This window comes from Dendronephthya gigantea, unplaced genomic scaffold, assembly GCF_004324835.1.
Source record: "Dendronephthya gigantea isolate DGI-Jeju-01 unplaced genomic scaffold, DenGig_1.0 000150F, whole genome shotgun sequence".
In the NCBI taxonomy this organism is placed as follows: domain Eukaryota; kingdom Metazoa; phylum Cnidaria; class Anthozoa; order Malacalcyonacea; family Nephtheidae; genus Dendronephthya; species Dendronephthya gigantea.
This window is the reverse complement of record NW_021163160.1, coordinates 230,537-244,501: the sequence shown is the minus strand read 5'-3', so window position 1 is coordinate 244,501 and position 13,965 is coordinate 230,537. Positions and strand designations below refer to the sequence as shown.

Genomic DNA, 13,965 nt, shown 5'->3' with positions numbered 1-13,965 from the left:
TTCGCACGTCTGTCCTAATATTACAAAGCGAGAACTTTCATCTTGCAACTGCCCAAGGCGTTTAGCTTATGGTACAGTCGACTCCTACATCGGTAAATTACGAGCCATTTTTTCCGACGCGGGTAGGCAGGGGGATTGGAATCGCGCCTTGCATTTGGGAAATCCGGCGGCAGATGATCTAGTTGATCTAGTGTTGTACCTCAAGCAAGTAACGGCTGAACAATTACAAGCCCACTTAATGCCCAAACAAGCACTAGTACTTCCTATATTCCCAGATAAGCTCTCACAGCTCTCATGTTATTCAGAAAAAAGTCTTCTGCGCCCATCTCTTTCCCCATCCGATCTTTTTGTATTGGCTCGGGATCAAGCATTCTTTAAGGCGTTATTCTACTCAGGGGATCGCGCCGGTGACTTGGGGCTTGTGAAAACTTCAGAGATTGCCCGATTCCCGGATGATAGTTGTTTACTTTTCAACCATGTTTGGGGGAAGACTCTGCGGGATAACTCGCACAATCTCTTTGGTATGCGCGGCGCCACCCAAATCCTACCTTGTGTCCTGTACGGGGAATTGAAGTGTACGTCTCCATTGCCAGTGAACTCTCCGTTGATCTTTTGGCAGGATATTTATTTCGTCCCACTAACCGTCAGGGTCATATTCTCAACCAAGCTCTATCCAGCTCCGCCGCAACCGCGCGTCTTACGTTATATCTCCGGCAGGCCAACATTGACTCAGGACAAACCCTTCACAGTTTTAGGTCTGGCTGCGCCCTTACGCAAACCTTTGCGGGATCCCGTCTTGCAGATGTTATGTCACATGTTGGCTTGTCCTCTCCGGCAACTGCACGCTACTGCTTACAGCTCGCCAATATTCTAAAGGCGGGTGCACCGGCGGATCTCCTTTCGCAGAACAGGTCGTCCGACAACCAAACTGCTGACATTTACAGAGACTTCAATCATTTGAAGAACTTTATCATGGCGTTTCCTTCACCAGATCTTTTGAAGAGAAAATCCCCCGTTACTTAAGTTTTGGCCTTTGGTGCTGGCTTTGGGTGTTTTGGCGCTTGAGTTTTGGGGTTTTCTTTGAGTTTTGGAGATCTGCCTTTGAGTTGGGGTATCCCTGAGACCTGGGGCATACGGCACCCTGTGGCCGCCAGACTCCATAACTCAAAGGAGTACGGGTAAGACCGGTGTAAATAAGATACTATTTACAGCGGTCTTACCCATTACGACTATATAAGCCAACCCACTTTAGGTCAATTGTCAGTTAGCTCAAGCAGGCTTTTAGAAAAGCCAGTCTCAAGATTCACTAGATAATGCTTTGCTTTGTATATGCCCGGAATTACCTCTACTCCGCACTCTTCGGCCGCTTCTTGTTCCCCACCCTTCCCACCTCAGGAACTCTCTTCCATACATCCACGAAAGAAGTGGCCGCCAGACTCCATAACTCAAAGGAGTACGGGTAAGACTGGTGTAAATAGAATACTATAGCCCCGTTTACACTACACTCGATTTATCGGCACGGCACGGCTAAAATGGGTGCCTTTTTTATTCGTGCTCGGCCTTTGTATTGATAGCCTGAACACTAATAGAATTGGGTACGCGTACTCATTTTAGCCGTGCCGTGCCCATAAATCGAGTGTAGTGTAAACGGGGCTTATGTATTGATTGCTACAAAGTAAAAATTTCGCAATGGCCTATGCAGTATGCATATGTATGTCCATATAAGGAACGAAATATGACACGTGGTCGGCGCTTGTATGCAAATATTTTGAATTTTTGAGCGCGTCGTTTGAAAACTGTTTTGAATCGTTTATTCATCGAGATGTTCATGCTGCTGTGTTGAAGACGTTTTGTCGGTTTTGAGCGTATTTACTTAACTATTTTGGTACTTCTAAATATCCTGAACAACAACGGGCTCCCATAAGGAAATTTCAAGGCAATTGGTTGTGGCATTATCTCAGAAATATCTTGGTAAGTGTTTGAATTTGATCAAATACAGACATACAGTATCCATGTTCGCTCAAAGTCAAACGGCCAAATCGCTAAACAAACAAATGTGTGCTATTTTTTTATTCCAGAGAAGCCAAATGACGTATTCTACTTTACTGCGATCTCTTCAGCAAGCTGTGGTCAAAGAGAATATCATTGCAATGATAGGTATCTATTCATATTTACTTTACCGTAATTTTATGATGCGTTAAACGTCTTCGCTTGTCTCTTATATTATTGACATAATTTAGCGATATTTTATCCTATATCAACGATTGTCCGTGCTCTATTTTGGTATATTCGTTAATATAATCTAATCCTTGCTCTATTTTGATAAATTTGATGTTAGAGGGCAAGTTATTTGTTTAAAATCAATGCCTGTGTATGTCTTTTGATATTAAATTTAATCTCCTACAGGTTACCTGAGAGTCCCATTTTAGCCTGTCATTTTTCAAATTCACATTTATATTTTAGTCAAATAACAAATCATGTTTCCATAATTTAGTAAAATCATTTTCTTTTGCAAGTAAGGTTTGCAACTGAACACATATGATTCTATTATTTTGTTGCAGGTAAAGGCAGAATTTGGAAGTGAAATGTCAAATGTGCAAGAACTATTAGTCCATGGTATGGTTGGCAAATTTTAATCTATCAAGAGTTGTCAAGAATGCCAAATATTGTGCCAAGAAGTTTGTATTGCTTCTTTCGAACCGGATAGAAACAACAAACAAGATTGGCCTATTTGGCCACACAGAGAATCAGGTAAATGATCATGCAATTAATATACTATAATTTTCCCAAGGAAAAATTACAATGTCACCTGTAGTTTATCGCCCCACAATCTACTATTTAGACTTTTTCCAATGCTTAGTGTACCGATTATAGTTTTGGTATTTGGTAACCTAACTAGATTTTCTGCTGTAATTGATAAACAATTTGTTTTTCAAAGAAGACATTCAGATCAACACAGCTAGTGGTTGCTTTAGGTCTAACTGAAAAAGAATCTCTCCTTCATGTTAGGAAACCTTGTGGGCTGATTTGACTTTTTTAATGATTATTGATCAATTTATCTTAGCTTGATGACTCCATATACAGATGATGAAATACAAATAATAAAAAAATGGCCATGGAAGAACATGCTGGGAAGTGAGTTTCTGTCGATAAATTTATCAATAACTTGACATTGATTGTCGAAAATTGTAAATATTTGTATGGCTGTTTTTGTAAGTAGTCATGCAGGAGTAATTGTAAATAAGCAACTGTGACCAAGTTTAATATATTGATTTTTTGTTTTCTGGTATTTGTGTCATTAATTTTGATTTAGATATGATTACTGATGTACTGCACATTAAATTGCAGTAGGTAAAAAGGTGCTGCTTTGACCTCAAATGTAGTGCTATTTAAACACCCAAAGGTGTTATTCTAACACCAGAATGGGCGTTAATTTAGCACCAGGGATTGGAGTTAATTTAGCACCCAGGTCATGGTGTTAAATTAGCACCTGGACAGCACCTTTTTGGTGCTAAATTGACACCTTCAAATTAACAGCGTTGTTAATATAACTTTAGTTTTACTTTAAAATTTAGCGGAATCCAGCAGAATTGGTGAGAGTTATCTAAGTTAATTAATGTACAACGTTTCGACACATATTGTCTCATTTATCATTTTTAAGAGTCTCGCCATAGCCATAGGTGTTTTTAGAAGATTTCTTTCTTCCAACCTTACTGGTAAAAAGTTCTATTTGTTTCTAACCCCCTTAACTTCTAACCCCCGGAAATAGAGCCTAGTAAAACATCATCGTTCTACCTTAAGTGGCCAATTGATTAAAGCAATTACGTTACGTAACAATCTCATTATGTCAAAGCTTTTAATTAGTATCAGACGCTTATTTTTCTTACCGCGAGTTTTAGTGAGAGAAATGAATTTTTCCGAATATCAAGATATTCGGTTTTAAATATATAATGAACTACTTGGCTTCCTTCGCCTCCTACATATGGACGCTCGTCACTGGTGAGTTTATTAATGAGCCTAATATCATATGGTCTTGGGTTCGTGGGACAGGGTGACATCGAAACCACATTCTTGAATCAGCGCGATTTCGACCGCGGTAAACGAATACGATCGCGAAAATCTTTCAAATTAAAACAAAACAAAAACAAAAACAGCGGAACCAATTAACCAAATAATTTTCATATGGTTATGAAATCACCCGGTCTCTTTCGGAAACAGTCAAAGGGTATATAGTTGTGAAATCTATTTCAGTATTCGGCAACATAGAGCTTCATTTTAAAATTTTATTGATTAAATATGCAGGGTTTTTTCGCGTGGTCTGTATTTTTATTTTGGGTTAGACAATCAAAAAGACATTGGATTATCTTTTAGGATTGTTTATGACGACAGTAATTAAATAGAAACATTCGCATTGCTTAGTTACTGCATTAGCCAATCAAATTAATTAGAATAAAGTTGATCCAGCAATTAAATATAAAGAACAAAATGATAGGCCAATCAAATGCTTGGAACAATTTAGAGAACCAATCACAGCGCAATGTGTTTGTTTGTTACGTCACTTGTAACTGACGCTGACGCACCAAAAGCTAGGTTTGATTTAGCCAATCAGATTGCATGGAACGTAATATGCCAGCCAATAGGATAAGTCGGATTGAATGGAATAAAATAAATAGCCAATCAAATTACCATAGAACAAATATACAAGACTTCTATGTTCGTAATGGTGAAATTTCGCAAGGTAGGTGAAGTTTTTGTAAATTGTCGCGCGAATTCACCGAAGTTTGGTTTTTTTGGAAAGCAGAAGCTGGACAGCGTGATGCCTTTGGAACTTTTTAAGGAAATAAATGTTTTCTGAACTTGTGTGGTGTGTTTCTTGTTTGCTTTGGGGCGAGAAAGGGAGCGGTGGAGAACAGTTTTTATGTTATCGAGACTCATTGACAATGACAATAATTTGGTCGTTTCTGTTGAACGTTGGTACTTTACTGGCTTCCTGCCTTAGGGTTTATGATAATATATATCCAACAGTGAATGCATGTAGTCAGATTACACTGGTATTTACAATAGTAATGAAAAGAAAAGCTTCATCTTGCTTGCAAAAGGTTCACTGAGAGCGGTCGTTCCATATCAATGACGTATTCTTTCTTACTTGATGACGTTTATTGTCGTTTTCAAAATTCCAGATGCACGTGCATGTGTGCAACACTGAGCTATATATTATTATACAGATCAGTGATCTATGTGTTTCGAAAAATGTTTCGAAAACACAATATGAAATGTGGAATCAAATAACAGATAAAACACTGGGAAGAGTTTAAAATATCATCAGAACTGAAAGAACTAGCTGTGAAAAGGAACAACTCGTTTATAATCCTTGAAATGGTAGGAGTCTATTTTGTTTATTTCGAGGTTTATTTCGTATTTGCTGTAAGAATACATTTTATGACCTTGGTACAGTATGTCGTTTTGCTCGGTTTTGCGAAGACGTGACCGACTATTTAAGGCTTTACATCATCGTTTTAACTTTAAAAAGAGTTCTTAAGAGTGTAATTCGGAGTTTTAACATAACAAATATCACTTTAAAGGTTTATAGAGTCGACTGCAATAACTGCATGAATTTAATAATCGAAAAACAACATTCGACGTTCACTGCTTGGTTATTTATATTATTTGTGCTGTTTTGATGTTTTGAAGGTTTAGCTATAATGAAGTATTAACTCTCACTTAAACTGTGAAAGTCTATAATTTAATGCAACGGAAAGCAGCAGGAAAACGGGTGATTTCACTTCATCTTTACGACGTTTGTTTCCGAAAAATTTTAAACATCAGCTATCGGCTTTACATTTAGGACATTTCATAATATTGAAGGTTAGGTCTGGCTAGCTCAGAAAATATTTTACTTCGTTTGAAATGGCGAGGGTTTGCTGCATGCATGTATCTAGTATAGTATTGACTGTATGCGGATCGGATTTTCATGAACTTCCATGCAGCTATTTGAATTTTTGAATGATGATTTATTCGAAAGACGAGAATTAAAACCGAACGTGAAGGGCTTGAAGGCAAGAATTTCATGAGAAGAAAGGATTTTTGTTTTTTTTTAATTACATTCAAAATGAAAGGACAGTTATTTAACTGAACACAAATAAAATATTATTGATCCAGCTTTAAAACAACGATGTCGACAAGAGTTTTAGTCATGAAATGAAATATATATCTGCATGATTGCAAGAAACAACTGAAGTTGACAAACTCATGCATGATTTAAAAAAAAAAACAGGGCGATGTGTATAAATAGCCAAATGGGAGTCATTTTATCCACGGAAGAAATGTTTTATATCAGAAAAGCGGACCATAGGTGAGTCGACGATTACAATTTACAAAGTTTATTCAAAAACCAAACGGCAACCCGAAACTAGCGAAAGGAGGAAATTTCAAAAAAGGTTGAATGTTGATGTTTATGTTTTGGATCACTACAAAGTAAAGTTTATTGTTATACTTTACTTAATTCATGAATTGTAGAATTAAAGGTTATGCAAGTCAGTCAGTACTAAACACAAATAAAATGTTATGAATTTCAACCCAAGTCGACAAGGATTTTAAAACAATTTAGCTATTCATGCAACAAACGCCTTGAAGTTGACATACTCTATGGAACTCTTTAGTAGAACCCTGGTAGAACAAACTTCGCTGCCGATATTTCTTCGGACGGTCCTTTTTTAAAGATTAAAGGGAAACAAAAAATAGATTCAATACAATATAAACTGACGGAAAGGAATTTCAATAAATTGAATGGTTATGGCTTATGCTATAATTTTCGGAACACTTTTAAATCCTGATGAAACTCATAGCAAAAGACCCCGATTTAAATTTCATGAGAAGAAAGGATTTTGTTTTTTTTTAATCACATTGAAAATGAAAGGACAATTACAGTAATTAACTGAACACAAATAAAATATTATTGATCCGGTTTCAAAACATCGATGTCGACAAGAGTTTTACTCATGAAACCATATGATGAAACAAGTATCTGCATGATTGCAAGAAACAACTGAAGTTGACAAACTTATGCGCAAGGTTTAAAAAGAAACAGGGCGATGTGTATAGATAGCCAAATGGGACTCATTTTATTCAAGGAAGAAAAGAAGAAAAGCGGACCATAGGTGAGTCGGCGATTACAATTTACAAAGTTCATTCAAAAACCAAACGGCAACCCGAAACTAGCGAAAGGAGGAAATTTCAAAAAAACGGTGCATTTTGATGTTTATGTTTTGGATCACTACAAAATAAAGTTTATTGTTATACTTTACTAAATTCATGAATTGTAGATTAAAAGGTCATGCAAGTCAGTCAGTACTAAACACAAATAAAATGTTATGAATTTCAACTCAAGTCGACAAGGATTTTAAAACAATTTAGCTATTCATGCCACAAACGCCTTGAAGTTGACATACTCTATATAGAGTTAGTAGAACAAACTCCGCTGCCGATATTTCTTCGCACGGTCTTTTTTCAAAGATGAAAGGGAAACAAAAAATAGATTTAATACAATACACAACCTATTAATTTCATCGTTTCATTGTTTTTCTTTGCGAATTCGGTATTAACACACTGACAGGTGTAATAATAAATATGCATCTGTTATTACAACACATAAGATATATCTATAATTGCAACACATGCATGCGAGTATTATCCATTTTTTATTGCAATGGTGGAAATGATAGAATTTATTGCAAAGGTGGAAATGATACTCTTAGGTCACTATATGATATTACTGTATATGATACACGTTTCATATCAAACATTTATACTACAATCAGTCGTATCACTCGTATGGTCGTATGTCATTGGTACGTAATCAGCACTAGACTGTGATATTTTTCTGTTTTTCTATGTTTGTGCTAATAGCCTGGCCGGAAAGGTTAAGCAATATATTCGTCTGGAAAGCACCAAGATATTTAGGAAGTGACTATATAATTATTTTCAACAAGCATGTCAAGTTTTTTTTGTAAACAGACTTCACCAGATTATATTTACAGAACTCTGGTCCCTACTCTCCTTTGCATTTAGTTTGGAAATCAAGAATTCGAATTAGGTACGATCCCAAATCAAACTTCAGAATTCAGGTGGTACTTTGTGCTCAATTTCTTTGCAAAGAACTTTTATTTGCTAGTGGTGTATAATAATGCCACAAGTACAGTCTAGCAAGTTTATGAAAATTTTTGCCACCTCAAATTAATGGATGTTGTAATGTTCCGAGAGTCATTTACATGATATACGCTGCTCTCTTGACATATGAATTACTTCCTGTGTATTCATCAATGATAAAATATAATAATACAGTCCGTAACTATTATTTTGAATTTATAATATAAGATTTATAGTACGCGCGTGCTGATTGGTCGAGAAGCGTGTTTCTATTTAACAATTAGACAACGAGTCCGAGTTGTCTATGAGCGAATAGTCAACGAAGGCGAAGCCTGAGTTGACTATCCGCTCATAGGCAACGAAGGCGAGTTGTCTAATTGTTTTAGTATACACCCTGTACATAGATATATTAATTTCGAGGAAATAATCGATACACCGCAAAATTACACCGAAAAACAATTTAATTAATGCAATTTTATACGGTCGCGCGAGCGAATTTTTCCCAAACGTGCACTATCACGAATAGACGATGGTTGAGTAGCCAATCAGAATGTAGGATTTGTAATAGACGATAGTCGGGTGTATACTAAAACTGTATAGAAACACGGGAATTTTCCCGCCGAACTTGTCAAGCGAAGTAATGTAATGAGAATTTGTAATTGAATCGAATTATAATATTTGTACAAAATCTTTTTATTGAGTTATATTATAAAAGAAATAGAAAACATTTTTCCCTGTGTTTCTATACAGTTATAGAAACACTTGTGGGAGTTTGGGAGAACTCGAAATAACGTGGAAAAACTCGCCCTACGGGCTCGTTTTCCCACTGATTATTTCTCGTTCTCCCAATCTCCCACGCGTGTTTCTATAACTGTATAGAAACACGGAAAATGTTTTCTATTTCTTAAATATCTGTACAGTAATTACGCCCGGTAAGCTTCAATTGTACCGGCATTAATTCATGAAGACTATGCATGTAGGATTCCATTTCAAACTTTTAAGCAATGATCTACACCACATCAAATTAATGTTTACCTTCTTCCCTGCTGTTTATACAATACTTATAATATATAGGCAAGCAGTTCTAGAATATAAAATCCAACATCCGAATTCCAATGTCCGATATATCTAGTACAAGAAAAATGATAAAAATATATTCATTCTTTTGCGTAACATCTTTCCTTGCAAAAAATCAGTAAAATAAACTAAATGTGAACAAATTCTTTCTATATGGTGAGCCAAAATGTTGAATCTCGCTGGCATTTGTTGATTCTTGTTATCTTTATGGGTTGCACTATGTTTTTCTGGAGGTGGCTGGCTGACTATCACTGTTGGCTTCTCATTCACATTAGGTTACCGAGTAACTGGTGCTACTGCAAAGGGTGGGGTTACTAGTACTGTTTTAGGGGTACTATTCTTTGTGCCAGATTATAAGATAGAAGCTTACAGTTTCTTTGAAATAATTAGCCATCAAAATCAAGATGTGCAAGCGATGAATCCTTCAGTCTGCAAGATGAATAATTTTCCTTCATGTTTCTTACCATCCTTGTAAGGGTTGGTTATTCTGACTAGTTGATCTGTTACCTCTTGAACTAAGATTGAAAACTGAAATTTGTGTTAGTCCTGGTTTTAACCTAAGCTCTGCCTGAATGTCTTGTTCGATGTCAGCCTTAGGCAAATCTTACAGTATTGACAGATAAAGACCTCGGTTTGTCTTGTTCCTCATTGACATCAGCTTTAGTATCAAGCTGCTATCTATACCCTCCCGAAAACTCAAGATTTCCGTCGTTTCTTGTGACGAGCTGTGGGGATGATAACCTTAAACCACAACCATCATAGATATTTATTTCATCATGGAACAACAAATATACTCCGCAATGCTCTTATGTCGACTGGTTTCGTTTCAAGCTACTGCACGTATTCCTGTAAACAGTGCATCTGCCTCTGTTTGACGAGGTGATTAAAAGAGGCTAGAAATCTTTGCACAACTTCTACATTCTCTGCCCTGCCACATCTATATAGGTTTTCATGTGTCTTTCAAGCATTCCAGTAACTGAAACGCATCTTTTTATCCCATATCAGGCATACAGTATGTGTGAATTTAATCTTGGTCCTAGCCCCGCTGTCCAGGCAGCCAAGAACTAGACGATCTCTCAAACTGATCAATAGTTTCATATAGTTGATGTTCAGAAATGTATCTTGTACTGGTACGAATGGAACAATCGCAGGTTCTTGCATTTTGGCTCTCTGATAGTGTTTTAAGTATTCTCGAAGTATTTTCTTACATTCAGTTCCCACCAAACTGTTCAACTTCGTCATTTGAATCTTCCTAATTTCGTTTTCAGCCAGCGTTTCTCATAGTATTCTCCATGAAGAAGGAAGGTCTGGTGGTTTGGTTGGTCTTGTTTCTTATTGACATCAACACTCGTATCAGGCTATTATTTATACTGTCCGTAAAGTGTTCCAGAAAACTCAAGATTACCGTCGTTTCTTGCGAAGAACCGTGGAGATGATAACCTTAAACCATATAGCCTATCATAGATACTTATTTCATCATGAAACAACAAATATACTCAGCAATGCTGCTATCTGTGGTTTAGTTTAAAGCTATTCCTGTAAACAGTGCATCTGCCTCTGTTTGTCGAGGTAGTTAACAGAGCCTAGAAATCTTTGCACAACATCTATGACGTTGTCATATGTCTTACACTGACTCCATTCACCTTTTTAGACTCTATGTGGTACTCACCTGGCAAGCACTCCAGTATCTGAAACGACCACATTGTTCTATTTGGACCCCGCTATCTTCTCTTTGATATGTTGATTTGTTGGAAGATTATTCTATTTTTTACATATCTCCGATCCTAAATTACCTGCTCTTGATCGTCTTCTCCCTCTATTTTCTTCAATTGTTTAATCGTGGTCTCGTTTAACTTTCTAGCTTTCTCAAGGGTCCAATCTTTCTCGCGTGAATTAAAAGCCTGGTCCTAGCCGCACTGTCCAGACGATCTCTCAATCTGATCAATAGTTCCATGTGGTTGCTGCTCAGAAATGTATCTTGTACTGGTACGAAGTGGAACAATCGTACGTTCTTGCATTTTGGCTTTCTGATAATTTTAGTGTTTTAAATATTTTCTTAACGTTGTCACCTAAATCTTCTTAATCTCGCTTGCAGCCTGCGCTTCTGATAGTATTCTCAATGCAGAAGGAAGGTCTGGTAGTTTGGTTGGTCTTGTTTCTCATTGACATCAGCTTTTGCATCAGGCTACTATTTATACTGTCCGTAAAAATTTCCGTCGTTTCTTGTGAAGAACGTGGGGATGATAACCATAGATACCCCACCATAGATACTTTTTTTAACCTGGTACGTACAACTGGTGTTATCAAGACTGGTGTTATCAAGACACATTACTCTGCCTTCTTAGACTGGTGTTATCAATTAGATACATTACTCTGCCTTCTTAGACTGATGTTATATGAAGATACATTACTCTGCCTTAATTCTTAGACTGATGTTATATGAAGACACATTACTCTGCCTTCTTAGACTGATGTTATATGAAGATACATTACTCTGCCTTATTAGACTGGTGTTATATGAAGATACATTACTCTGCCTTCTTAGACTGATGTTATATGAAGATACATTACTCTGCCTTCTTAGACTGGTGTTATCAAGACACATTACTCTGCCTTCTTAGACTGATGTTATATGAAGATACATTACTCTGCCTTCTTAGACTGATGTTGTCAAGACACATTACTCTGCCTTCTTAGACTGATGTTATATGAAGATACATTACTCTGCCTTCTTAGACTGATGTTGTCAAGACACATTACTCTGCCTTCTTAGACTGATGTTATATGAAGACACATTACTCTGCCTTCTTAGACTGATGTTATATGAAGACATATTACTCTGCCTTCTTAGACTGATGTTATGTGGAGATACATTACTCTGCCTTCTTAGACTGATGTTTTATGAAGATACATTATTCTGCCTTCTTAGACTGATGTTATATGAAGACACATTACTCTGCGTTCTTAGACTGATGTTATGTGGAGACACATTACTCTGCCTTCTTAGACTGATGTTATATGAGGACACATTACTCTGCCTTCTTAGACTGATGTTTTATGAAGATACATTAATCTGCCTTCTTAGACTGATGTTATATGAAGACACATTACTCTGCGTTCTTAGACTGATGTTATATGAAGATACATTACTCTGCCTTCTTAGACTGATGTTATATGAAGACACAATACTCTGCCTTCTTAGACTGATGTTCTATGAAGACACATTACTCTGCCTTCTTAGACTGATGTTGTCAAGACACATTACTCTTCCTTCTTAGACTGAAGTTATATGAAGACACATTACTCTGCCTTCTTAGACTGATGTTGTCAAGACACATTACTCTGCCTTCTTAGACTGATGTTATATGAAGACACATTACTCTGCCTTCTTAGACTGATGTTATATGAAGATACATTACTCTGCCTTCTTAGACTGATGTTATATGAAGACACATTACTCTGCCTTCTTAGACTGATGTTATATGAAGACACATTACTCTGCCTTCTTAGACTGATGTTATATGAAGACATATTACTCTGCCTTCTTAGACTGATGTTATGTGGAGATACATTACTCTGCCTTCTTAGACTGATGTTTTATGAAGATACATTATTCTGCCTTCTTAGACTGATGTTATATGAAGACACATTACTCTGCGTTCTTAGACTGATGTTATGTGGAGATACATTACTCTGCCTTCTTAGACTGATGTTATATGAAGACACAATACTCTGCCTTCTTAGACTGATGTTGTCAAGACACATTACTCTTCCTTCTTAGACTGATGTTATATGAAGACACATTACTCTGCCTTCTTAGACTGATGTTGTCAAGACACATTACTCTGCCTTCTTAGACTGATGTTATATGAAGACACATTACTCTGCCTTCTTAGACTGATGTTATATGAAGATACATTACTCTGCCTTCTTAGACTGATGTTATATGAAGACACATAACTCTGCGTTCTTAGACTGATGTTATATGAAGACACATTACTCTGCCTTCTTAGACTGATGTTATATGAAGACACATTACTCTGCCTTCTTAGACTGATGTTATATGAAGACACATTACTCTGCCTTCTTAGACTGGTGTTATATGAAGACACATTACTCTGCCTTCTTTGACTGGTGTTATATGAAGATACATTACTCTGCCTTGTTAGACTGGTGTTATCAAGACACATTACTCTGCCTTCTTAGACTGGTGTTATCAAGACATATTACTCTGCCTTCTTAGACTGGTGTCATATGAAGATACATTACTCTAGCTACCTTCTTAGACTGGTGTTATCAAGACACATTACTCTGCCTTGTTAGACTGGTGTTGTCCAGACCAGTTTCTTTCTAATGCACGTGATTGAGCAAGGCGGTATGACCCGAAATTATTTGCACCTGCATCTGTCGGGCTAAAATTATATGCACCTAAATTAGCGTGCGACGATCTTCATATCACTCATCTATAGTTTCAGTACTTGATGTGGCTGAGGATATGGTCATCTCTGAAGTACAGAAAGGTTATATGAGAGATATTTCACCGTACACAGACTTCTATATGGTTTCCATTGCTGAAATCTTGTTTACATTTCGCAGACTTGTAGACTTATCCTGGATACTAAATTTTTCACTATCCATCCCACCACCACCACCACCGCATTTTTTTGCTACGTGACGTAATAATAGATGCATGGTACTGACTGCCAGCTTCGTTGCTTCTGAAAAGCATCATCTCGATAGCTC

The 13,965-nt window shown here is 36.8% G+C and overlaps 1 long non-coding RNA gene across 1 annotated transcript; it reads left to right on the top strand.

The window, feature by feature from the left end:
• The first annotated feature begins 1,837 nt into the window (after nt 1-1,837).
• On the top strand, nt 1,838-2,627 carry LOC114537094. The gene is made up of 3 exons (XR_003688552.1): nt 1,838-1,971; nt 2,079-2,157; nt 2,562-2,627. It is a non-coding gene; the product is annotated as an uncharacterized LOC114537094 (long non-coding RNA).
• The last annotated feature ends 11,338 nt before the right edge of the window (nt 2,628-13,965 follow it).